Source organism: Silene latifolia, chromosome 9, assembly GCF_048544455.1.
Source record: "Silene latifolia isolate original U9 population chromosome 9, ASM4854445v1, whole genome shotgun sequence".
Classification (NCBI taxonomy): Eukaryota; Viridiplantae; Streptophyta; class Magnoliopsida; order Caryophyllales; family Caryophyllaceae; genus Silene; species Silene latifolia.
In genome coordinates, this window is record NC_133534.1 from 128,544,683 (window position 1) to 128,553,268 (window position 8,586).

General features: G+C 42.5%; 1 non-coding gene across 1 annotated transcript; it reads left to right on the forward strand.

The window, feature by feature from the left end:
* Positions 1 to 8,054: 8,054 nt before the first annotated feature.
* On the forward strand, positions 8,055 to 8,160 carry LOC141603768 (small nucleolar RNA R71). Its single transcript, XR_012525622.1, has one exon. It is a non-coding gene; the product is annotated as a small nucleolar RNA R71 (small nucleolar RNA).
* The last annotated feature ends 426 nt before the right edge of the window (positions 8,161 to 8,586 follow it).

Below are 8,586 nucleotides of genomic sequence, written 5' to 3' on the forward strand. Positions count from 1 at the left end.
AAGGGCTTCATAAGGGGTGATACGGTCGTTATGTACCAAAAATAAATACCTAAATATAACTAACAGAAGCTAGTGATAAGTAGGGTCGATCTCCACAGGGAGGCAAGGTATCTATCTGTAAGTTTGTCTATCTAAGTCACAAATGAGGGGGTTTTGAATTTGGTTTCTAAAACTATTAAAGATTAAAGGGCAAGAGAAATAAAGCAAAAGCAATAAAGCAAGAAAATAGTAGATAAGTGATCAGATAAAAGAATTATGTCAGGATTTCGGTTCACCATGGCAGTTTATCGACTCAATCATAAATAGCCTAGACAATCTACTGTGAGAAGGGAAAGGGAAAGGTCCTTCCGGTCCGCTATCCACCCTAGATTTCCACTAACTTAACTTCCGTCATCATTAGGGTAGTCTACTGTTCATAGCAGGTCTGTTTATTCCAATCTTCCGATCCAGGAACAAAGTTAACCAAATTAATGTTATTTAGAAGCGTGCACTCAACTAAATATGTTACAGTTATTTTGCTATGGTGACAGATTCTCATAAGTAAATCATCTAGTCTATTTACTACATCGTCTCAACACTACCATGGATTCCCTAATCCTAACATAAGGAGATTAGCTACTCATGTTTTTAATGCAGCCAACAATAATAACAATAAGCATACTAACAAAAGACATAATAACCGAATGATAATAGGGCATAAACTAATAAAAGAGCAATTAATGAGAGCAAACAAGAATTAAGATTAAAGAGAGAGGAAAGATTACAGAATTCGAATCCGGAGAGAAAAGAGGCAGAGAAAAGTTCAGCAGTAATTAGAGTAAAGAAGTATTTGATAAAACGTAATTAAGAGTATGAAAAGATATTTTAGACCTAATAATCACTTCCTTATATAGGAGAGCGAAATTATTAACAAAATAAACCTAACACGGATTTAGCTAACCCGTGTAATCTAGCAAACTACTCGATCGAGTTATTTCAGACCACTCGATCGAGGACTTTTCCAGCATAGTTGTTCGATCGAGCACTTGAGACTCTCGATCGACTATTCCCATAAAAGCACATTTCGATCGAGTATATAAATCACTCGATCGAACTTCAACTTCTGCCAAAACACTCGATCGGACTCCAGAACATCTCGATCGAGCACTTTCCACTAAGATCAGCCTTGACTTCGTCTTTGGCAGCTTCATAAGACCTTCCTTCACGCATTCTGAGGTACGACTCTTGCTCTAATATCTCCATCTCCTTACAATGCATACTAAATGGGACGAATAAGATGCGATTCCACTACCTTTGGGTCCATTTCTGCAATTAAGACAAAACAAACCAAAGTAGCCAATTCGGGCATTTTGCAATACAAAGCGATACATATGGCATAGAAATACGTGCAATAAGAGGCTAAAAAGTCTATATAAATTGCACGTATCAAATCTTACCAAACCGAACCTTTACTCGTCCTCGAGTAAACTAAATGCAAACTAATGGAACGGATATGAAAACTTGGAGCTAGCTATAACTTGACCACTCAAACCATTTAATGCAATAAAAAATTAACAGTTACAACTACAGCAGTCAATACACAAACGAGTTGTATGATGTCTATAAATAAGATGACCTGTCGACCTTGCAAGATCATAAAACTCGGACTCTCACGGGTCACTCTTCTCTCATGAAACAAAGGGTGAAAGTATATATGTAAGAGAGAAAGAGAAGACAGTCACTCACCTAAACTGCGACCTACATAACATGCATGCAACAAAAATGATAGACGATTCAAGTACCATACATACATTCCAACCAACAATGTCCGTCACAGCCGAGGGCTTACAAAAGATATAGGAGAGCGAGGTTACAGGTAAGAAAAGGCAAAACAGATTATGGAAATGTGGAGGTAAAGCGCCAAGCTAGCACCTAACAGGACCATATAGGACTATCCAAATCTCAACTGTCTAGAAATCAAACACAAGTGGCCTTCTTTGGCACAAAACTCACTACCCATTACGCAATCTCCTCAAAAAGATATGAATAAAACGGAGGAGTAAGACCGTCACAAACATCCCTTTTTTAATACGGACTCTTTTCATTTCAAATAACTTTTCTTTTTTTTTTCTTTTTCTTTCTTCTTTTTCTGTTTCTCACGTTTTTCCCTTTTTTTCATTTCATTTTTTTTTTCAGCCTTTTCCATGCTTTTCTCATGTTCTTGCCCACGTTTCTTTCTTTTTCTACCAACTCCATACAAATGATAAACGGGCCAAACTCGCATCAATGAAAATCATACCACAAAAATTACAATAAACTAGCTTGACCGGTAGGCTTAATTTGGGTGTAGCTAATGGGTCAGAAGGCTATTTTTGGCTAATGTGGAGCTAAATGGGTGAAAATGAAAGAAAGGGGGAACTTGTAAGTACCTCCCTGCATGTGAAACTGACCACAAACCCGAATATATGCAAGCAACAAGCAATCAAATTTCATAAAAGTGCAAAAGTGATGAACATGTTATGCACGGAGTACTACTCTCAATTCCTACATGAACTGGTCATGAATGACACCAGTTATATGGCTCTAATAACTCAGAAATTGTAAAGTAGGTTGTCAATTTATTAGGTCAAGTCTACACAGTTAGCTATATTTTCAACATTAACTCGTAGATATGCGCATGACTAAACTAATAACTGCCAATTAGATGGAAGGCTTAAGTGATAAGACAAGTTAAAGTGCAATTTCATCATGGAAATCTACCGTTCCGACTCAACCTATATGCAAAATTAAACGTGGATATTTTGAATTTTTGAAATTTTCTAATTTTTTTTTTTTTTTTTGAATTTTGATGAGTTTTTTTGAAATAAATACAAATGCAAGCAGAAAAGTAAACGTGAATGCAAAAACAAATGCAAATGCAGACTCAAAGGATGTAATACCCTCCCCAAACCAAAACGGACAACGCCCTTGTTGTCCTCCAGCATACACCAGCAGTATATACAAGGAAAGGGGTAAATACAACCGATAAATGAATGAAAAACAATAAATAAAAAGGAGACGAAAATAAAGAAAAGACCAAAAAGTACATACAAAATGACGAACTTCCTCAAACCAGCCAGAAAACTGGGGAAGTGAGTAGACAAGTAGCTACTCGTCAGCAGTCTCCTCCTCCTCATCTCCCACCACGAAGTCAGGATCTCGCTTCTGCTCCCTCCTCCTCCTCTCCTCAGCTCGGGCTCTCTCCTCCTCCTCAGTTGTGTCCGCCTCGCTAGCTGGCTGTGGGTACCCCTCCGCCGGGTACCGGTAGAAAGAAGGGTGTGGCCAGCCCTCAGGAACGGGGCGTCCTTGTCTCATGTGATACTCGTATAGAGGGAACAAAGTAGGTGCAATGTCCCGCTCCATACGAGCCTGCCTGGTAAGCAACTCGAGAAGCAAACTGTCACGACGCCCTTGGTCAATGACCTCAGACGCCTCAAAGGGTGGAGGAGGAATAAAATTAGCCGGGTAGACCGGCTGTGTAACAGAAGGAGTGGGAATAGGGATCGGTGGAGGCGTGGGCGTGGAAGACTGCCCAGCCTCGGTCGGTGTGGATCCCTGTCCAGTCTCAGGTCTCTTCCGCTTCTTAGCAGCGGAAGTAGTGGTAGGTGGAGCGAGTGGAATGTGGTAGAAGGGCAAAGGTGGAGGCAACCTACTCCTAACAGTGGTCAAAGGTACAAGACGGGGGTAGGTCGATAGAAGGTAGGACCACGGACAAGGAACCACAAATCTTCCAAGTCCGTTGGTCAGAAGCTAGCCAAAACATTGCCAACATGGCAGAGAGATCTAGGCACCTATCAGTATCTACATGTGCCAGGTCACGAGGGAAGACAGGGAAGATAGAACGGGCGTGGTAGGTGGCTATGCCACCACAGATAATAGAGCCCGACTTCTTCTTCCCAACAGCATTAAAATATTGAGCTGTCAGATAAGCAATGTTAAGAACAAAGGGGCCCTCGCTATCAATGTTTAGATAGCCCCCAAGAATCGACAACTCAACATTGTTAATGTTGTTGGGCTCTTTACGACCGAAAATCGTCCCACCAATGAGACGCAGAAAGTAACGGGCCGGGGGGAGGTGGACATGAGCGAGTCTGCGCTCCTCAATGGGTGTCTGTGCCAAGGTCCTCCAAAGTATACGTAGGACCTTCCTAGGAGGGTCCGACTCACCGTGGGAAGACAGACCTAACCTACTACCAAACTCAGCTAAGGTCCAGGTCATAGTCCGGTTAAACAACCGGAAGGAGACACACGAGCAGTCTGGGTCAGTGGCGTATGCAGCAGCAGAAAAAGTGAAGGAGCTGAAAAACTCAAGGGTCAGCTCCTTATAGGTCACGGCACTCATAGTGGTCAGTCCAGTAATCCCCGCTCCGTTCAAAATCTCAGCTACAGGCTCGTAAATACCCAACTTCTCAAGGGATTTCCGACACAAAAATTTAGTAGACGCAAAGTCACAGCTCTCTAAGTCGTAAAAGCGGGTACGATGAATAGAGTTAACAAAACGTACCTCTGGGTAGTCAGGATGTGGGTCCAAGGACTCATCGGCACGGAACGTGGTACGTCCAGCAGCAGGAGTGCATCGTCCTCGACCCCATCCACGCCCTCCAGTACCCGAAGAAGAAGCCAGTCCAGTAGTTGGGCGGGGTACTAGGGCAGCCCTGTAGGCAGCTGTGACAACCGGTGACGACGCAGCAGGGGTCGTCACCGTAGAAGAAATGGTACCAGCATCAGTAAAAGTAGTGGCAGCAGCAGTAGAACCAGTAGTAGTGACGGTGGCCGCAGCAGGGACCACCGTCTTAGTCAAGGGTGGGGTAACAGTACAACTAGACAACGGCATTGTGTTTCTATCCATCCTAATCAATCAAGTAAAGGGAAAAACTAATCAATTAAGCAATTAAACATGGTTTCCCTAAATTTTTCGAAAATTCGAAAAAAAATTCGAAACCTAATCCTTGCAACAGGTCGAAAATAGCAATTAATCAACAAAAAGGAGGAGGGAAACACTTACTTGATTGAAGACCCACAATAAATTGCAAGGAAATCGACAAAAACACAATCAACTAGTCGAATTGAAAGTCGACTTTAACAAACCCTAATTTCCTAATTAGATAGCACAGAGGACGAGATTGGAAGGGAAAATAGAGGCCAATTGTCGATAATCAAGCAATAAGCACAAGGTGGGTGATGATTTTGGTAAAAAGGCCAGATTAATGGAGGAATTGGGGATTTTTAGAGAGAGTTATCGCGAAAAAGATGAAAAACAAAAGTTAGAATGAAAAATAGAAGTTGAAAAGAATAACTTCCTGTGTGATATAAGCGCATTCACTCGATCGAGTGATTTGAAACCACTCGATCGAGAACTTCTTCTTGCAATCTACTCGATCGAACACATTTTCCCTCGATCGAGAACTCCTTTATTTTCACAATTCGATCGAGTGTCTGAAACGACTCGATCGAACACTTTTGCTGGGCAATCCTCTCGATCGAGTACAAAAAGTACTCAATCGAGGTGTTTTCATATGGTACACGTCCCAATGCGACTAATCTTCCCCAAACCTGCATAGAAACAAGCAAAAACACTTCCCGCAAATACCAAATCATAAAAATAAGCAGTCTATATTCGGGTTTCGCTAATAGTCTAAAAACGCAATTAAAATGTCTAACGGAAATTCAAAGTTACAAATTAATACAAAGGAGCATTCCCCGCTTATCGTCCAAAGCACTGTAGTAGCCCACAAGAGGGCTTCTGACTGGAGGAAGTCCCTTCAGCATCTCGGACCGTCATCTTTGATCGCCACGAGCTTGAACTCGAACTGATGGAAGGAGAATAATTAGCGTCCATGTACGCCTTATCTTTCTTCTTCCCTTTGATATTCATATCTGCATTGGTGGCATTCCCATCACTTGAATTGACCTTTACTATACCATGACCGATAGCATCTCCAGAATCCACTATATCTGTACCTGCAGAAAGGGAAACAGCAGAATGGTCCTCCTTTTCGCTCTCAATCTGAGGCAGAGGTGTTACAACAGCAGCGCAATATTCAATATTCTCAGCTGGAGTATCTAAATCTGGGTCAATAGAAGGTAAGGCATGGCAAGGTTGAACTTGCATGGGTGCCCTACGAGAGTCGAACTGATGAAATATTAGTTCCTCATCTCCTACCTGGAAGGTAAGGGTCTTTCCCCCGGCGTCAATTACTGCGCGAGCAGTAAACAAAAATGGTCGCCCTAAAATAATAGGGGTATGAGTATCCTCGGGTATGTCTAAGACCACAAAATCTACGGGAATAAAGAATCTCCAGATTTTCACCGGTATGTCCTCTATTACTCCTAGTGGCCGTGATATACTACGGTCGGCCATCTGAACGGTCATATTGGTACAATTAAAGTTGGTCAAATCGAGTCTCTTAGTGAGAGATAAAGGTAAGACACTCACGCTAGCTCCTAAATCGCATAGCGCGTTGTCAATCAAGTGGGTCCCAATATGACAAGGAATTGAAAAGCTACCCGGGTCTAGTTTTTTGGGTGGTGTCTTATTCTGAACTAAGGCGGTCCCTACTTCAGTCAAAGCCACCATTTCGTGGTCATTTATATGTCTCTTACGTGATAAAATTTCTTTCATGAATTTCATGTAAGAGCGTACCTGGGTAAGCAATTCGGCGAAAGGAACGTTGACGTGAAGGCTTTTCAGGATCTCAGCAAATTTCCTGAACTGTTGGTTGGCCTTCTTGTTCTGCAATCGCCTTGGAAAGGGCACCGTGATAGGAATTTTGAGCCCTTTATTCCTTTCTTCCAATGTCTCGATAGGTTCAAATTCATTCTTACTTGATCAAACTCTTTTACCTCTCAATCGAGGTCTTTCAACAACTTTTTCACTCGATCAAGCATTATCAGCTACTCGATCGAAACCTTCTTTATCAGCTTTGGTTGATCGAGGCAAGATTTCACTTGATCGAACAGTTTCTTCAGAATTTTCACTCAATCGAGGAATTTTACCCTCTCGATCGAATCCCTGCTTATCAACTTTACTCGATCGATCCATAATTCCACTCGATCAAGTAATATCTTCAACAATTCCTCTCGATCGACCTCCAGAAATGAGTCGATCGAGTATTTTCTTCGGATTAAGCATAGTCTCATCAATGGATGATTGTTCACTGCCTGCAACATCGCTTTCCGGGTCTGATATGTCCTCAACAGTTTACATTTTGGGTCCTTCATAAGAAAGACCACTACGCAAATTTATCAAATTTATCGTCTCGTGTGGATTCTTCTCAGATTGAGACGGTAAATGACCCGGCTTCCTTTTAGATTGGCTAGCGGCAAGTTGAGCTACTTGGGTCTTGAGTGACTTTATCGATGCTTCTTTCTGTTGGTCACTCATCTGCAACTGTTTAGTCAATGATTGGATCATCGACTTTAACTCAGCCAATTCACTTACTCCACTAGAAGAAGCTCCTTGATGTGGCGGTGGAAAGGATGGAGGCTTTTGAAAGCTTTGTTGAGCTTTGTGAAGAGGAACGTAAGCTTGTTGCTGCTGTGGAGGAGGGGTAGGATTAAGTACATTCTGACTAGTCCATCTCAAGTTGGGGTGGACTCCACTCTGATTATTATAATAGGAACCTCCTCCTTGCCTATATTGCTGAAAGGCAAGGACTTGCTCCTTCTCTGTTAGACAGTCAACAGCAGTGTGACCGTCATTACTCCCACATCTCTCACAAGTACCGGCTTCCGGTCTAGTCAACAAGTGAACCGTTTGTTGATCACCAGCATGTTGCAACTCTAGCTTATCAAAACGGGCATTCGTGGCTTCCAGCTGAGCCATAACGGCACTGTTGTCGACAGAATTAACTGTCCGAATACCTCCTCTCGGCATCCCATACTCAGCACAATGGGTAGCCATTTCTTCTATGATACCCCATCCTTTATCATCATCATTGTTCTTCCAAAATCGCCCACTAGATGAGGCGTCCAATATAGCATGGTGGTCATCATACAACCCATTATAGCATTGGTTGCATAAAAACCACTGATCAAACCCATGATGAGGAAGAGACCTCACCAACTTCTTGAAACGGCACCAAGCTTCATACAAGTTCTCATCAGGTGTCTGCTTAAAACTTGTAATTTTCCCTCTCAGCTGATTAGTTCGTTGTGGAGGAAAATACCTTTTATAAAAAGCAAGGGCCAGACTCTCCCAGTCAGTAATACCGGCAGCAATACGATCTAGATCAGTGAGCCATTCATGGGCTCCGTTGGTCAAAGAGAAAGGAAACAGGACTTCCTTAATCTTATCCTGGGTCACTCCCTTGGTGGCGGGAATGGTAGAGAAATAGTCAGTAAATACCTCCATATGTTTACGCGGATCTTGACCCGCCACACCCCGAAACAGATTCCGTTCAACCAAATTAATATAGGACGGTCGAATGTCAAAAGTATTACCATCCTCGGTCGCAAGTTTGAAACCTTTAGGGATCGAGGCAGCTGTGGGCTCTGAGTGACTCGCGATATTAGGCATCTTTACCAGCTTTATAGTAGAAACAGAGTTGTCTTCTTCACAAGACGGAT